The sequence below is a fragment of the Zalophus californianus genome, chromosome X, assembly GCF_009762305.2.
Source record: "Zalophus californianus isolate mZalCal1 chromosome X, mZalCal1.pri.v2, whole genome shotgun sequence".
NCBI classification, from domain to species: domain Eukaryota; kingdom Metazoa; phylum Chordata; class Mammalia; order Carnivora; family Otariidae; genus Zalophus; species Zalophus californianus.
In genome coordinates this window covers 18,959,858-18,978,656 of record NC_045612.1, presented here as the reverse complement: position 1 = coordinate 18,978,656, position 18,799 = coordinate 18,959,858, and the positions used below count along the sequence as shown (strand labels likewise).

At 42.7% G+C, this 18,799-nt stretch overlaps 1 protein-coding gene across 4 annotated transcripts in view; it reads right to left on the bottom strand.

Moving 5' to 3' along the window:
- MBNL3 (muscleblind like splicing regulator 3) overlaps positions 1–4,763 on the bottom strand; it is a 109,481-nt gene extending 104,718 nt beyond the window's left edge. For 2 of the 4 annotated variants that reach the window (XR_003522660.2, XM_027608783.2), the window contains exon 1: positions 3,502–3,819. The gene's annotated coding sequence lies outside the window, so the exon portion shown is untranslated. Of the gene's footprint in view, positions 1–3,501; positions 3,857–4,541 lie in introns of those variants that run through there. The other 2 variants (XM_027608780.2, XM_027608781.2) reach the window with 2 other exon arrangements.
- Between the last annotated feature and the right edge of the window lie 14,036 nt (positions 4,764–18,799).

The following is an 18,799-nucleotide window of genomic DNA, read 5'->3' as shown; positions in this document are numbered from 1 at the left end:
TACCAAGTAGAAATAAATGGATTGATACTGTGCTTTTACTAGAATGAGCTGAGAAAAAAATACCTATCTGATCCCTTTCAGGTCACATGGATGTCATTAACACTTGATAATATCATAGATACCTTATTTATCCTAATTCTCAAAGTTGTCTTTCCAACACTGTCACTTGGCTGTCTTGAGGTGATATATAACCATTCAGGAAGAGCAGGATGCCTTGGAACCATCTGGTTTCCTTAAGACCTGAAGGCCCACATGGATACAGATCTAATTGCTTTCTTTTTGGTCATACTTTGTGTTTGTCTGTTGCTTGGTTGGTAATTAAAATTAAACTCCTTGCTCCCAAACACAGTTTATTCTCCTAGAGAAAAAAAAAATGCCACCTCATTCTATCTGAGGTACAAATTTCTATTTCCAGAGTGACAACCATATCACACACCTCAGGAGAGGGAGAAAGAGCCCACAAAGAAACACAACTTCTGATTTCTGTTTTCTGACATCACATACACTGAGAATGGGGGGGGGGCGGGATCCATCTGTTCAGCGCAGGAGACGTGGTTTAAGGAAACGCCAACAGCACGCAGGGAAGAACCTGGAAGCAGTAAAGGTGACTGCAGCCTTGTGCTCTTTCAGACACTTGAGAGTCTTAACATGGCAGTGACCATTATCTACCTTTAATTACACGATCAGATTACTTGTCAAACATGTATTGTAACTTACTCTTGTGTGCTGTGTCCCATCCCTGTTTGCCATCCTATCAGACAGCATTATTTATTTCCAAACGGAAAAAAACCCCGCCCCCTTCCTGAACGTATTGTGCTATCAAGCAGGAGAAACGCATGGTTGTCGGAATGAAAATCTTCATCCCTTGATGGCTTCTCGCCCTCTTCCTCTCAACCCCTCCGTCTCACAGCTGAAGACAGCCGGGTAGAGAACAAAACTGTACTTCAAACTATATTGTCAGGTATCTGCACTGCAGCCAAGAGACTGTCACTGTGGGAGCACGTGCAGTGCCGCAGAGCCTCAAAAGACAAAACCTGTTTTGTTTCCCCCAAGGTGTTGTGGTTACTTTTTCATACTGTAGAACTGGGCAGATAACCAAACACCTACTGGCCACAAAAGCGAATTACACTAGAGCCTAGAGGGCCAAGTGAGAAGCAAACAGAATGCAGACAATTAGGAGTGCGTACCTTCTCATCTACTTTAAATTTTTCGGTGCCTGCAAGTACACCAAAATGTACTGTTGCAATTAAAAGCTGGGCAGAAATCTGCTTCTTGTGAGTTTACCAATGACTGAGTCTTCTTTTTGATTCAATATCTCGTACATATCTACTCTGTGTGAGGCTTTGCTTAGGTAAAGGGTGGGTGCAAGGGAATACCAAAGATACGTTGCATACCAGCTCATAATCATAGGTTTTTCTCCCCCGAAAAAGCGGCTGTTCTGAAAGGCCTGCAGTGGACAGTTGAGGAAAAAAAGGTACTTTATAATAGTCCTGGGAATCATTATGAGTGCTTAAAGCAGCAAAGGAAATTAGAGAAATGAAGTAGCTCTCAGAAGTAGAGCAAAACATGCAGTCATCACCTCTAGCCTCGCACTGTATCAATTCTCTCTCAAAATATTTTTTTCTTCCTCTGGCAAACCCCTTCACTGATGTTGTCATACAGGGTCTCTAATCTCATCACTATATAAAGCTGCAGAATGCTAACTGGCAATATTTCCCCCTAACGCCTCTGACACCGGTTTAGGCTGTCTATGCTGGCCCCAAGGTTTAGTGTTTTCACTTATTTATTTATTTTGTAAGGATGCGTTTGGTCCAAAGTCATTCAGCAACAAGGCAGCACATCAGGAGGCCAAGTTTCTTGAACTGGGATCTAAGTCTATAAGCACTACAAATGGGAGAAGTTGGTTTTGGTCACCCTCCACCCCCTTCCCCGGGGCAAGGATGCAGGATGCAAGTATCTATTTGCTCTACCTGCAGGAGCTCTCCTTTCGGATGTGAAGCAATGAATCCCCCACACGCTTCTCTCAACAATGATCTGGAAACACTGATGCAAAATTTATTATATAGTAAATTCCATTGTAAACAGTTCAGGTCTTCCTTTCTAGGCACACTGCAGCGCCTGGGCAGGAAAACTGCACTGTTCTTTAATAGGTGCAAAACATCTCTTTCACCCCTTCTCAGAAGCTTGCTAAATATAATAGCAGAGGAGTCTGCCAGCCAAGTGGCTTCTATTGTTTGGAGAGAAGTAAAAAGTGGACAGAGGCAGAATAATATCAGCTGGCTATGGGCAAAAGCCCTTTTACACTATGTTTAGGGAAGTTTCCATAAACATCAAGGCATCCTCCAAAGGTATTGCATATTGGGGGAAAAAAAAACAACTTTAAAAAAGTATTTAAACATTTGCATAGGCAAAAAAGAAAATACAGAATATGAATATAATCAGAAAAATCTGAGGTCTCTGGTAAGCCTCATTGTCAATATGCCTTTTATCAGAAGGGGGGAAAAAAAAAACCTTGGATGAATTGCATTAAGGATGCCTAGTCACTGGTACTGCTATTTCTAGAGTCTGCTTTCCAACCATTACATCAGTAATCACCCAGACTTACCGATTAAACCGGGGAGTCAACACAGAGGAAAAATTAGCAGTCATTTCAAAATTAAATCTTGCAATAATTTTGTTTTAATTGATACTTTCCCGTCAAGTTAATACATGCGTAGCGATAGGATACCAGCTCCTAATCATAGGCTTTATCCCATATGTGGGGATCCATGCCCAATTAGGCAATTCAGGAACATCTAGGAAAAAAGAACTCCTCTAAAACACACTACCTTAATTACGGCAATACAATAAACTCACCCTCACTGTTGTATCTATACGCATCAATTACTAGACAGGAGTCAGAAAAGCACACAGTAGGTCCACTACAGTAGTGTTAACACAACACAAATGAACCACCTAAATGTTAAGTTTCGTTACTCCTCTTGATTTAATGGCGTTTCCTTACCATAAAAGCTGACTGTGTGGATGCTAAAAATAAAGTTACCTTTTTAACAGTCTCCTAAGATCTATCCTCACGCCCTTCAGATGCCGGTAGTAAAAGCAAGCTGCCGAATGTGTCCATCCAGAGCGGGAAAAGACCGGCTCTGCAAGGAAGCTGTGGCACTGCTCATGATACCGCATGAACATGGGGAAATTAGTTGTTAAAGCATTTGCTGATGATATGCCACGCAAGAAATTCCTTTAAATTACTATATATACACGTGTGTGTGTGTGTGTGTGTGTGTGTGTGTGTGTGTAAGGAAGAACACGAGGGAAAAAGAAAGTAGAAGACGGAAGAACAGGAAGAAGAAAGATCAAAGCCCTGAAATTGCAACGAAGTTTTAAGATTACTTTTCCTTCTGCTTGCCACTTGAAAAACTAAAGTTTAAAAGGCCTTTGCTTTCTGCGGCGTCCTAGGAAGGCAGCCACTCTCAACAAACCCCAACTCATCTCCCGCCTTACCTTATGCTGCTAGCGCACACCCAGGGGCTAAGGGGTCCTGCTCTCTGCGGCAGCGGCGGGGGCAGCGGCAGCGACAGCGGCACATGCCATCTGTTAGCGGCAGAAGCAAAAGCAGCGCTGCGCGAGGTGGCCCCGGTGCCGGGAGAGCCTTTAGCAGGGGTGCGTACTGAATGCCGCCATTTTAAAGCGAGGCTCCTGAAATCATTAGATATAAGCAAATTAAAGCCCGCCCCACCTACAGAACTTCATGGCTGGGACGTGCAACCCTGCTCCGAGTCGCCGCTGTGGGGTGCAAAATGTCAAGGCCAGAGACACGCGCACGAGGACTCCCGGACGGCGGCGACGATCCCTGCGCTCCCCCCCCTCCCCGGCGCTCCCCCCTCCCCGGCGCTCCCCCCTCCCCCCCGAGGACCCCCGGGCTCCGGCGAGCCTCCCTTCAGGCCCGGAGGCGAGGAGCTTTTCTTTGGCTCCCCAGCGCGGGGGAGGGGGGCGGGGGGGCCGAGGCCGGGTCAGGCCGGCGCGCTGGGGCACAGGGGGCGCCCGGCCCGGGCCTCCACTCTCCCCCCCACCCCTCCCGAGCTCTTGGTTCAGTCCGCGCGGAGCACACCTCGGAGCTCCCGGCTCCCTCGCGGCGGCGGGCGTGGGGCTCCCGCCCGGGCTAGCGGCTGCCATGGCAACCCCGGCCCCAACCCCGCCCGGCCTCGCCAAAGGCGTGCCCTCCACCCGCTGGCCCGGCCGAGCCCGCCGCCGCCGCTGCCGCCGCCGGTCCTTCACACACACCCCACCCGCGCCCCGCCCGGCGTCCCGCGCCCCGCGCCCCGCGCCCGGCCAGCGGGACGCGTCGCGGAAACGGCGCTGCTGGGGGGCTTCGGGCGCCAAAACGGCAACTCGCGCGCTACTCCGCCGGCCGGTCGAGCGGCGCGCGGGCAGCGGGAGCGCGGGGCTGGCCCTCGGCCGTCCGGCCCCGCCCCGCCCCGGCCAGGTAGCGCCGGCGCGCCCCGCGCCGCCGCCGCCGCCGCCAACGCCAACGCCAACCTCACCTGGCTCGGCGTGCGCCGCTCCTGGCCCGGGCTGGCCGCTGCGGACCGGGCGGGAGTCAGGCGGCGGGCGGCCCCCGCTCCCGCGCCCACTGGTGCCTGTCCTCGGCCTCCTTCCCGCCGCTCCCAAAGAGCGCCAAAAGTCGCGCTCCCGCTCCGAGTGCGGGCACTTTCTTCCTGCAGGGAGCTGTTTCGTCGCCCGATGTATTCTTTGTGTGCTTCGTTCATTCGTGCGTGGTTCTCAGAGAGCGCCGCGCGGGCTTTATTCTCAGGGGGTGTGGCGCCTCTCCCCCCAAACCCGGCGGCCCAGCCCCCGCTGCAAACGCTCTTTGTCGTTTCTTTATTAAGGGAATGGGGGACAAATCATAACGCTCAGGTTTTACAAAAGCGAAAACAAACAGAGCTCGCACACATCCCCGGCGAGGGGGGAGGGAGGCGGCAAAGTTTCTAGAGCTTCAGGAACTGGAGTGCCAGGGAGAAATGCCGTGTGGTTCGAAGCTGTACGCTTAGAGTCTCTTCAGATACGGGTAAAGTGAGACAGGTAATTTCAAAAATGACCTTAGTCAATAAATATATCGGCTCACTGAAGGCCAAAAAAAAAAAAAAAAAAAATTACTCACCAGCTGCCTTCCTGGGACCTCCCTTCTATAAAAGCCCCGATCTTTTACTTCCCTTTAAGAACCTCAGACAGGGAAATGTTGATCTGTGCCAATAGCACCCTTTCTTTGATGGAGTTTGACAGGTAGCAAGAGCCCGAAGGTAGGGTCCCAGACACTTGTGAATTGGGAAAAGGACAAAGCCACTGCAATTTTATATTTTGCTTAAAAAAACATGCATCTGGGCAGCTAAATTACCAGTTTCGATCTAATGCAAGTGTAATAGGAACACCAGCTGTCCCTTAATTGGAGCCCCACAATAATAAACGCGTGCTTTTATTTAATTTTACGAGGACAATTGTAGTTGATAACATACGCATATGCGAGAGCCTCGGTGACAAGCTCATAGCAATTCATGGGCTGCTCTCCTGCCATGAACTGCTTCACCCCACTACAGAGTTCTACATGCTCTCCAGAAAGTGCAGAAAAACATCGCAGGAGATGTTGAAGTTGCAGTTAGGTGGAGGAGCTGAGCGAATTCTCAGGCTGATAATATTTTTTAATTCTGCCGGACTGATCCCAGTAGAATTCTCCAGCTAATTTTAGGCAAGAAATCAATGTCTGTTTGTTAAATGCCAGATAATAGGAGCGGGATCTTAGTGGTTGGAAGGAGAACACTGGCATAAACTGTCCTTTAAATAATTGAGACACCCCTCCCCCCAACCCATTTGGCAAGCATTGTGAAAGTTATCAGGACAATGTGCAGGGACAGCGCCTGATACTTGGGGTAGTCATGGGTAGAATCCTAGCCTAAGTCGAACAGAAGGCAGGAGTTTCTAGTAATTTGGGGGGGGGAAGGGAAAAAAAGAAAAACTGATTTCTAATCCCCTCTGCCCACCTCCTTTTGAGCTTGCCAAATTACCTGCACTACTCTAAACGTCAAACTGGGCTGACCTGTAAGGAGTGGCTTTGGCAGTCCAGGAACTACCATAACTAAAAGCAGGAGGTGTTGGAAAGGCAGGGCTGACTTATATAACTTTATACCCAATGATCTAACAAATGAGGAACTGTTATCACAGTGAGTCAACAAAGGAGTCTTTATACTAAACATAACTCGTGTCAACACCAGTGCGTTTACCTCTGTCCACCACTGCAAACCACATCTCCTGTGGGGCACTCTAGGTTTCCTTAATCCCACACAAACTGGCTCAATTTTATTGTTACTGCGTTGGTGAAATAATTGTTTTATTATAAATGTAAGGTCATAAATAGGTCAATTTGCTAGCTCTCGGGATAGCATAGCTTCAACGTATTCTTTTGCTGGCAGCGTCTGACCAGCGCAAGTTGCAAATGAGACTTTATTATTCTCTCTTGTTCACGTTGGAGAGGAAGACAGCCTTATAAACAAATTTTAGCCCCGTAAATTGTCCTCCTTGTACCCAGGCTGGTACGGCCTCCACAAATGAAGCTAGGCAAATTTCCATGCCACCGGGTCCCTGGGGAGTGTTCTCAAAGACAGTGGGAAATTGCTATCGCCTCCCCTCAGCACTGTAAAAGGGCTTATTTGCTCTTTAGGGTGGCCTCACCTTGGAATTACTTTCCACTTTAGTAGTTAGAGCTACCCAACATTTTCTTTTCTTCCCCCTTAGGCATGATTGGGGGCAGGACCTGGGAAAAATCGAGTTGTGCACTGACTGAGCACAAGATGAGTTCTTAATGTATATACATTATAGTCTCTGAATTCTTTTTTTTTAAAGATTTTATTTATTCATTTGTCAGAAAGAGAGAGAGAGCACAAGGAGGGAGAACGGCAGGCTGAGGGAGAAGCAGGCAGAGGGAGAAGCAGGCTCCCTGATTCCAGGAGCCCTGATGCTGGCCTTAATCCCAGGACCCTGGGATCATGACCTGAGCTGAAGGCAGTTGCTCAACTGACTGAGCCACCCAGGCGTCCCTACTCTCTGCATTCTTACACTTGTTCCCCCATTGCATTTTGGGCTAGTCTCAGAACCACTATTCCTGAGGGATCTTCAACGGTAAGTACCTCCCAACACCTGGATTTAAATTTTCAGTCCTGTCGCTCTGCCCCAGCCAAACAGAGGTGTACAAAGCATACATTTAAATACACTCAGGGAACACGCTCCCGTACTCTCACTCTGTCTTAATGCTTGAGCATTAAGTAATGGACATTTACACAGACAGATGTAAGGCTAAAACTCTAGATAAGGATATAGCAGCCTCTCAAGTGACACATTCTTCCAATACATATAATTAACTTTGAGGTGGGAAAAGAATTCTCAAAGTTACATAATGGTTTAGTAATAGAAGGATTGTTATAATGTACAACCTAACGAATGTTGCTGTGTTTTCAAAGATGCTGGATGGGTGGGGATCTTGAACTCTCAATATATCCTACCAAAATTATCCTTTTACTCCTGTCAAGGCATATAACTCATTTATTCCCTTTATTTTATTTTATTTTTTAATTTTTTATTGTTATGTTAATCACCATACATTACATCATTAGTTCTTGATGTAGTGTTCCATGATTCATTGTTTGTGCATAACACCCAGTGCTCCACGCAGAACGTGCCCTCCTTAATACCCATCACCAGGCTAACCCATCCCCCCACCCCCCTCCCCTCTAGAACCCTCAGTTTGTTTTTCAGAGTCTATCGTCTCTCATGGTTCGTCTCCCCCTCCGACTTACTCCCCTTCATTCTTATTATTCCCTTTAAAAGACTGTCAACGGATACCATTGGCCATCCGGGCAGGGTCATGCTATGCCCAGAAGGTGAAGGATCTCCCTCCTCTTTAGAACCTGTAGAATTATTCTCACAGCCTAGCACTATTAGCAAATAGTTAAGTACCCTTTGCTGCTGCTCTGTTCTTGCAATGTCCCCACAGGCTGAAGCCCCACACCAGCATTTGTGGTCATTCCACACAGAACGCTTGGCCATTTAAGGGTGGTTGAATAGCTACAAGACATTGATTATTCATCCATTTCTGAAGTCTTTTTCATTCGGAGTTGGGAATTGGGGGTTTGGGATTCACACAAAGGTTCTGACTAATAAACGGGGTAGGGGGAGCAGAATTGGGTTGTCAAAAAGGTTTAGACGATCAAAGAAATGTTGGCTTCCAAGGTAAGCCCTTTGTACAATGATACAGCCTCTGTTTCTTACAGAAGAGAGAAGGCAGTGTGCTAACTGGTTGCACACCAAAATCATTGCAAGCCTAGGTAATAAGTTGATGAACAGTTCTCAGGTTGTAAAGAAAATTCCTGAAATTCGGATTTTTCTTTCACTTGGGCAAAATTTTCAGAATTCTCTGGACATGTTCTAATAAACACAGAAGACAACAGGAAAAACAATTATTGAAGAGTCTCATCCTCCAAACCACACTTAGGCCTGGTGGATTTGTAAAACAATTTTCCCCTCAAGTCTTTGAAGAACTTATCATACAAATTATCCCTGAGTATTGAAAAGTATGGTTTGATTCTTAAAATTCTCCTTAGAGGGAAATGTGGTAAGAAGGAGACAGACAAAATTATACAAAAATCTAAGGATAATACAAAAAGTCAGAATGATATACAGAAGAAAAACATAGCCTCTTATCACTTAGGAATATGACAGTTATAATAGCAACAGTTTAATGTGGAAATACTCCATGCCAGGCACTGTACTAAGCATTTTTGTAAGGTAGCTCATTTGATCCTCACAACAATTTCTATAAAATAAATATTATGCTTCCTTGTTAATAACAGAAAAATGAGGCTCATCCAAAGTAGCAAAGTAACAAAGCGATTAAGTGGCTGAACCAGGATTCAAAGTTAGTTGTCTCTGATGATAGGGCTCATGCTTTCAACTACTACAAAGTACCTGATAAAGCTCTTATAGGGCCCAGTTGGACTTGAACTCAGACACTTGCTCCTCTCATTGATGTGGTCATTTTTTTTTAATGTGGGCATTTTAATCAAAATGCTACTGATAAACTACAGCAACTTATTAAAATAAGTTTAAGCCTTGATCAAGTATTGTTTATCCCAGAAATGTACAGATGACTTCCGCCAAAAATCAGTATTATCGGGGCACCTAGGCAGCTCAGTTGGTTGAGCATCAGACTCTTGGTTTTAGCTCGGGTCATGAACTCAGGGTCCTGAGATCAAGAGGGCATGAGGCTCTGCACTTAGTGGGCAGTCTGCTTGAGGTTCTCGCTCCCTCTCCATCTAGCCCTCCCCCCCAAATAAATAAATAAATCTTTAAAAATCAATATTATGGCAACAATGCAGGACCATCTCAGTAAATGCAAAAAAGGCATTTGGTAAAAATCCAACTCCTTTTTATGGTCAACATCTTTTAAATATAACAATAGTGAACTACCTCTTTAACGTGATAAAGAATGTAAATTCAAAAAACCAAAGAACTAATCTACCAATTGGAAAAACAAAGTCACTTCCCATAAAAACAGGAGCAAAACAAGGGAGATTTTATTCATTTGTAAGTTCAGTGTTTCTGAGAAATTCTTATTTTGGTAATAAAGTATGAAAATAAATTTAGAGGTGAATATTGGAAAGGAAGACATTAAAGACAGAGAATATTTTAGACAACATTAGAATATACCTAGAAAAGCCACAGAATTAACTTGAAGTGTTTAGACAGAGCTACAGAGTTCACAAAATACAAGTTAAGTAATCTTGGAAAGCCAAGTAAATAATCTATCAATAAGCCAACAAAAAGGAGAAGTAACACATTTATAATAAAGCAAAAACATTAAAGTATTGGGGGGGAAGTCAGTATACACAAGAGTGTGAGAAAAAGAAATAATATGACACCATCATGGCAGAAATCAGGAAAAACTTGAGTAAGTAAAGTTACACTACATTTCTGAATGGGAAGCCAAGAGTATGGAGCTGATACTTCTTCACTGGTTGATTTATAGACGTAAACAATTCAAATAAAGACATCTCTTATTTCAAAAATGATACCACATCAATTTTCAGTAACAACTGTACATGACTATCCTAGGGAAACAGATGTCTAGCAGAAGTAGCAAATAGTAGAATGTATTATAAACTAACACCGGTTAAAATGGCAGAATTCTGACACAGATCAGAAAGATCAATCAGTAAATGCCCTAGTGAGACTAGGAAGAGGCTGTAACACATGCAAGAATTGAATGTTTGATGAACAAAACAATGGGGAGAGAACTAAACTACATACAGAGATGCTATAATTTCAAGACCGTTACCAGATCCCCAAGGGACAAAGGGTCAAAGAGTATCATCTCCCTAGAAGAAAGATATATATTTCCAGCTAGGAGGCACCATTTGATACTTGAGGTAATTGCCAAAAGTAATTTACAGAACCCAATACTATACAGGCTCTGGAAGAACAGGCTCATTCAGGTTGCTGATGGCATTGTAAAATGGGTCAAGAATCATAACAATGTTCATAGTCCTTGAACCAAAGAGCCCAATTCTGGGAAATTATCCTAACATAATAATTCAAAAGAAGAAGAAAAAAGCAGCCTTTGTTTTAATATCAAAAGCCTTAAAACAACCTAAATATCCAATAATAAGGGGAATGATTGAGCTATTTATTACATATTAATGCAGCGAAATTATTTGAACACTGTAGAAAAACAGAAAATTGTACAGGAAATAACATTAATGAAAGGTTAGGATGCAAAATTATATTTTCCCGTTGAGTGCATCCATGAGTATTCATAAGGATAATGATCTGGAGAGCCCAAAGATTTGTATCTAGGTTTTTTTTTTTAAGCTAATATTGGGGATATTTAAAGTTTTTTTTTTATTTTGGCAATCTTTCTAATAAAACACTATTAAATTGGAGAAATAATTATTTTGATGTGAGAATTAGACTTCTCAAATAAACTACTTCTATTTCTCTCACCTGCTGCCATTTCTTTCTATCTCCCTCTGCATTTCTCAACAACTGCTCTTTTATGGTCTACGAATATTTCTGTGGCCCTTTGTCTCTCTTTCAGCTATCTCTCTTTCTTCTCTTTCCTCAGCCCCCTTACTCCACCTTTCTTCTTTTTATGCTGAGCTCGTTTTGTGCTTCTGTTCTTGGAATGGTTAAAATATCAGACAGAAATGTATTTATCTGTTGAAGAAAACACTGCTTTTGTTCCTTTTAGAGTGGATGAGCTGAATTCATTATTTTAAAAAGGCACCTGGATTGGATTGTATTTTAATTATTTATGCATGGCCAAGGCCAAATCAAACGCTTCTGCAAGGCCCTAAACTATGTCAAGTGGAAAGCACTTCATATCCTAATTCCATTAGATTTGTCATCACAGAAAGAACAACGAACGTTTAATGTGAAAGATACATATTTGCATGTATAGGAAACCCTTGCGTTTCCAATTTTTGCATTTTCAAATATCTGACTTTTAGTCATGCCAAAACATGCTCTAACCTCCATGCAACACGCTGACACAATAATTATGATCTCACTGTATTTTGCATTCGCGATATTGTGAATGTAATATGGGTAGTGAACGGGGTACCCTTAATCATGGAACCAGAGAAGAAACTGAAGGGTAATGAACCAATGCTGAGAATGGGCGAGAAGTTAAAAAGTGTCCATTGGTAGTACAGTGACCTTGGGCAAGTTATTTAATCTCTCTCAATTTCTTCCTATATAAAATGCAGGTAATTCTAGAATCTTCCTTGTAGCATATATGGTAGGATTAAATATGACAAGGTTTTGAAAGCACTTACAGTGCCTGGCACATAGTGAGTGCCCCATTAGTGAGAGAAGGTAAAGGGCATTGCAGATTTGGAGGCACAGTGTGCACATTGGCTTAGAGGCAGGAATTCAGAGGGCATATTGGGGACAGAGAAGAGACTGGCTTGTCTGTAGTCTTGTGGAAGCCTTAATTTGGCAAATTTTCCTTTTCCTTTTAGAGAATAGGATTAGTCACACTTCAGGTGTTCCTCCTCAAACGCATTCCTTCCCATTTTGGAGTAGGGGGGACAAGGGAGGGTTTTCGAGGCAGTTCCTCGTCAATCTTGTGCAACACAGATTGCTATCTGGAAGAAGGAAGAAGGTGATACCAGCCCATGAGTAACTTAGACTCCTATTAGCAAGGTAAGAGTGCCAGGGCAGTGGCCTGTCTCTGCCCTGCTAAACGGGGGTATGGCCCCAACATCCTGGATGTGGGACGAGAGTGTGTGCCTCGCTGCTGAGTATATTGTGCTGATGGTTGGGTCTGGTCTATCTGCTGACGCTCTGTGGGAAGAGAGGACTTGAACCTGAGATACCGAGGGCTATAGTATAACGATTAAGGGCACAGATCCTAGAGCCACGCTGCCTGTGTTCACTTACTATGAGCGTGACATTGAGCAAGTTACTTGCCCTCTCTGTGCCCTGGTTCTTCGTTTGAAAAGGGATGATGATGGTACCTACTTCATGGGGTTTGTGGTGAGTATTACATAAGAACGCTACCTACCAGATCATGAGTGCTGGCTATTTTCATCACTGTCCGAATAGCCCATTTCTCAGCTTCTCTTGAGATCAGGAGAATTTTCTTCCTGTGTCCAGGGAGGACGTAGAAGGAGAACCATGCATTTTCTCTTTAAGCCAAGCTTGGGTGGGTGGGACATAATAAAAGCCATAAGACAGTGGCTTTGGCACCAAGGAGACTTTGCAAATGACCATCGAAACCAGAATGAAGCTAATCCTGAAAGCCTGGGTTGTGGGAGGCACTCTCTTCCTCTCTGGGCTGCAACGAGACCTGAAATTTTCTGCCATCATGCTTAATGTCTTCAAAAAACCCCTCTCGAAATGAACAAATTACCCAGGAAGAATAACACATTAACCTGCTGGCTGAATGAACACTTTAGCACAGATTACTTTTATCAGGTTACTTAGCTTCCGGAAGCTGGCCCCAAAAGCCAGCAGATGAGGGATGGGTAAATGGTATTGAGAGGGAAGGAAGAGAGAAGGGGCATCTAGGGGCAGCCTGATGGCTACTGAGGACTAAAGCTGAGCAAAGCCAGGGTCTGCACGGGCCCCTGGATGGAGCATAAAACTCCCTTACCCCTACTGGCCTCCCTACCCTCTCTATCCTGTTTCATTCTCCCTGTCTTTTCAGCTGTCATACATCACATAGCGCCGGGCCAGGCGCACAATAAACAGACATTTGTGAAGTACCCGCTGGGTAAATAAGTGCCTAGAGTGGACAGAAGTCTCCAACTGCTTCACAGATATACTATCTTGAACACAGCTAGGTATGGCTCTATGACTGCCGACCAGGAGGGGTCATATTGACCTCCTCCATAGGGTGAGGCACACACTTGAGGCTGGGGACATAACATGTCCTAAGAAAGTACTCAAAAAAGTACTCAAAAAATAAGTGGAATATAGTGATGGGCACTCAAGAATCAAAGCAGGGATAGAAGATCTGAGGCAGGATTCATTTCAAGAGCCAGGAAAAAACTGAATTTCGAAGGGAGAGGAAATTAAGAAAAGGAGCGGCTCTTTATCAAGTGCCTTCTGTATGCTGGCCACTTTTACTGACCTTTTCTATTTTTTTTTTTTTTTTTGCTCATGATAAGGCCAAAAGGAATGATTGTCTCTATTTTTTCATAAATGAGAAAACTGATCATCAGAAAATCTGGGCAGATTGTAGCATAGTGCAGTGGCTGAGTGTATAGACTTGGATCTGAACTACCTAGGTTTGGAGCCTGACTCTGCCCCTTATTAGCTGTGTGGTCTTGGGCAAGTTACTTAACCTCCCTGTTCCTGTTTCCTCCACAGTAAAAATGAGGGTAACAGAGACTACTTCGTAGAATTATTATAAGGTTTAAATGAGTTAGTATTTACGAAGCACTTAGAACAATGTCTGCTACCCAGGGAATGTTTTATGAGTGTTTGTGAAGTAAACAAAATAAACTTGCCCAAGGTTATGCAGCGAGAGGTTATGAGAAAGAGGCAGAATTTGAGGCTAAGGCCAAATCCATCAGTCCTAACATAATTCCTAACTCCTCCATGGAGGAGTCCCAATTTTCCTTGGGACTGCAAGGACTCTTGAAGTCCTCAGTCCCCCACGGAACTTTCTTTGACCCCTCCCTACTTTAATTCGCAGCTTCATAGCCAGTCACAGACTGCTGGCCTAATGATTTAAATTGTTTTCCTGCACATTATTTCGTTTCCCAAACCAGCTTGTAGGCCTCTTCTTAAGGACTTCACTTAACTTGTTTTCACCCTCCAGAGTGCCTAGCAATTCTCTGTGTTCTGAGCTGCAATTCTGCCCACAGCTCTTAAACGGACTGGTGGTCTTACAGACTTCTGAGTGGGACAAGCATCCTGCAGGTCATAATGGTTCAGGATGTAGCCCACATTTTCCACATCTGTCCATTCATTTTCACAGCTTCGGTTTCTCACTAACCAATGGCTGAAAGTCATGATATTACGGTTTTTGATTCGTTCTATATAAAGTTTTAGCCTGTCTTTTTGCTAGATTTTTTTATATGATTCTCTCAGCTGTCGTCATTTTAAAGCAGTTGCTGAAGCATCATTAATAAGAGATGGAGTCAGAGAGAGAAGCAATATGGCACCGCCAAAGTTCCCGTAAAAACATAATTTTCTACGTTATCCCTTTCCAGGCATATGGCACTGAGTCAGAAGAAATAATAGCAATGGAAAATGGCCAAATGCACAATGGTGTACTTGAGCTAAGTACAAAAGGCAATGTAGAGTTATTTTTAAGATACGATCTATTTCTAAAGTGCTTTCTGAGTCTTAAATATGCTGTACAGTCATATCTCTGAAGGGAAAGAGAAATGTACCTAAGTTCTAAAAACACTTGCTGAGACAGTAAATGAATATGCTCGGTTTCCCTGATCAGAGACCTTCATTCCAATTCGATGCAAGCCATAAATGAAATGACTTGGCTGATTAGAAGTCAGTCCCCCATGAACATTTGTTTACCTCTGAAAAGCACGACACATAATTGCTGTCTGCTCAGGGGAGGCCCAGCTGGGATTACAAGAAGTGTTGCAAGGTTCTACTGAGGTGTGATCACCAGTTACGGCATGAACCTGGCACTGCGTGTCCACACTCTGCCTTGGCAACTGGATCCATCAGTCTTTCCCCCTTCACACAACTCAAATTAGCCAAAACGACAGCAGAAGTATTGAGACCCCAGGTTCACTTTGTTCCTGAGTCATAGTCTGTAATTATGTGGCAGTTACCATGTTCCTTCAATAAGCCAATGATGATATATTTTCATGGTCATACAGAAGGACAGGGTTGAGGATAAGTCAGGATCGCGGACCATAGATACTGATTTCCCAGAAAAATGGAAATGGGCAATTTTTCTTAATCAGTTTCTTTTACCTGTTATTATTGTGAAAGTAATATAGGTTTGTTTTTTAAAAGATTTCTGGGGACGCCTGGGTGGCTCAGTCGGTTAAGTGTCTTCCTTCAGCTCAGGTCATGATCCCAGAGTCCTGGGATCGCGTCCCTAATCGGACTTCTTCCTCAGGGGAGCCTGCTTCTCCCTCTGCCTGCCCCTCCCCACTGCTTGTGCGCGTGCGCGCTCTCTCTGACAAATGAATAAATACAATCTTTAAAAAAATAAAAGAATTCTGGAGTTACGATTGCCATAAAAAACTGTACATATTTGATTGTACAGAGCTTGAGGAGTTTGGGGATAAGTATACGTCTGTGAAACCCTCACTACCATCACGGTCATAAACATATACATCAATTCCCGAAGTTTCCTCTTTATTATTATTGCTGTTGTTGTTGCTGTTTGGCGATAAGAACACTTAATATAAAATCTACCGTTTTGGCAAATTTTAAGTATAGGGGATTGGTAGCGCTAGACACTATGTGGATCTGCAAAACTGAAACTTTGTACGCTTTTAACCATCACCTCCCCATTTCCTTCTGCCCCTGAAAAACCACCACCATTCTACTCTTTGCTTCAGTGAGTTTGACTATTTTCGATTCCTTATATAGGTGGTATCACATAGCGCTTGTCTGTGTGTGGCTTACTTCATTTCAGCGTAATGCCTCCAGGGTCATCCATCTTGTTGCAAATGGCAGTATTTCCTTCCTTTTTCTTTTTTTTTTTTTTAAAGTTGAATAATATTCCATTGAATGTATACACCACATTTTCTTCATCCATTCATTTGTCGATGGACAAGTAGGTTGTTTCCATGTCTTGGCTTTTGTGAATAATGCTGCAATGAACATGGGGATGCGTGTATTTCTTTGAGATGCTAGTTTTATTTCCTTTGGATCTATACCCAGACATGACTTTGCTGGATCGTGGGGTAGTTCTATTTTTAATTTTTTGAGGAACCTCCATACTGCTTTCCATGATGTCTGTACCGATTTACATTCCCACCAATAGTGCACAAGGATTCCCTTTTCTCCACAGCCTCGTGCAACACTTGTTATCTTTTCTTGTTGTTGTTTTCAATAATAGCACACCCCGGCAGGTGGAGGTTTTGATTTTCAGTACCCTGATGATGAGTGAGGTTGAACACCTTTTCACATTTCTGTTGGACATCTGTATTGTCTTCTTTAGAGAAATGTCTGTTCAGGTTTTGACCATTTTTCACTCGGGTTATTTGGTTTTTGTTTGTTTGCTGTTGAGTTGTATGAATTCCTTGTGTACTTTGGATATTAACCTCTTATCAGATATATGGTTTGCAAATGTTTTCTCCCATTCCATAGATTGTTTTTCATTTGATTGATTAACCATGCAGAAGCTTTTTAATGTGATGCAATCCCACTTGTTTATTTTTGTTTTTTGGTTTTTTTGCTTTTGGTGTTACAGCTAAAAAGCATTGCCAACACCAATGCCAAAGAACTTCCTCCTTTTGTTTGCTTCTAGGGGTTTCATGGTTTCAGGTCTTAAGTTTAAGTCTTTAATTCAATTGCAGTTGATTTTCATATATGGTATTAGATAAGGGTCCAATTTTACTCTTTTGCATGTGGATATCTAATTTTCCCAAAAACATTTACTGAAGACACTATCCTTTCCCCATTGTGTGTTCTTGGTTCCTTGTTTTAAATTAGTTAACCATATTTGTGGGGTCTATTTCTGGGCTGTCTATTCCGTTTCACTGGTCTCTGTGTCTGTTTTTAATGACAGTGCCATATTGTTTTGATTATTGTAGCTTTGAAACATAATTTAAAATCAGGAATATATGATGCCTGCAGCTTCGTTCTTCTTGCTCAAAATTGCTTTGGCTACTCAGGAACTATTGTGGTTCCATGCAAATTTTATTTTTTCTATTTCTGTGAAAATTGCTGTTGGAATTTTGATAGGGATTGATTGAATCCATAGAACGCTTTGGGTAGTATGGACATTTTAATGGTATTAATTCATCCATTCCAGGAGCATGGGATATCTTTCCATTTATTTGTGTCTATTTTAATTTCTTTCATCAACATTTTATAATTTTAAGTGTACAGATCTTTTACATCCTTGGTTAAATTTTTTCCTAAATATTTTATTGTTTTGGTGCTTTTGCAAATGGGATTGTTTTCTTTATTTTTTAGATAGTTCATTGTTAGTATATAGAAATACAGCTGATTTTTGTGCATTGACTTTGTATCCTGCAATTTTACTGAATTCATTTATTAGTTCTAATAGCTTTTGGTAGAGTCTTTAGGGTTTTCTTTATATAAAATAATATCTACGAACGGAGACAATTTTATTTCTTCCTTTCCGATTTGGATGCCTTGTATTTCTTTCTTTTTTTTTCCCCCCTAATTGCTCTGGCTAGGACTTCTAATACTATGTTGAATAGAAGTATTGAGAGTGAGCATCTTTATGTTGTTCCTGATCTTAGAGGAAAAAAGTTTTTACCTTTTCACCACTGAGTATAATGTTAGAGAGTTGAGAGTTAACTCTCATCATTGAGAGATTTTTTTTTTAACTATGAAAGGGTGTTGAATTTTGTCAATACTTTTTCTGCATCTCTTGAGATAGTCATATGATTTTTAACCTTTATTCTATTAATGCTATGTATCACATTGATTTATTTGTGGATTTGATCCATCCTTAGGATTTCAAGCATCCTAAGAATCAATCCAACTTGACCATAATGTATAATACTCTTAATACATTGTTGAATTTGGTTTCCTGGTATTCTGCTGAGGATTTTTGCATCTATGTTCATTAAAGATATTGGTCTGAAATTTTGTAGTCTTTTTTTAAAGATTTTATTTATTTATTTGACAGAGAGGGAGAGGAAGAAGCAGGCTCTCCGCTGAGCTGAGAGCCTGATGTGAGGCTCTATCCCAGGACCCTGGGATCATGACCTGAGCTGAAGGCAGATGCCCAACTGACTGAGCCACCCAAGTGCCCCTGAAATTTCATATTCTTGCAGTGTCTTTATCTAGCTTTGGTACCAGGGTACCAGAGGGTAATGATGGCCTCGTAAAATGCGTTTGGAAGTGTTCCCTCCTCTTCAATTTTTTGGAAAACTCTGAGAAGGATTGGTATTAATTATTTTTTAAATGTTTGGTAGAATTCACTAGTGAAGCTATCTCGTCCTGGGCTTTGTTGGAAGGTTTTGGATGTCTGATTCAGTCTTTGTACTTTTTATGTTATTGGTCTGTTCAGATTTCCTATTTCTTCATGATTCAATCTTGTTAGGTCATATGTTTCTAGAAA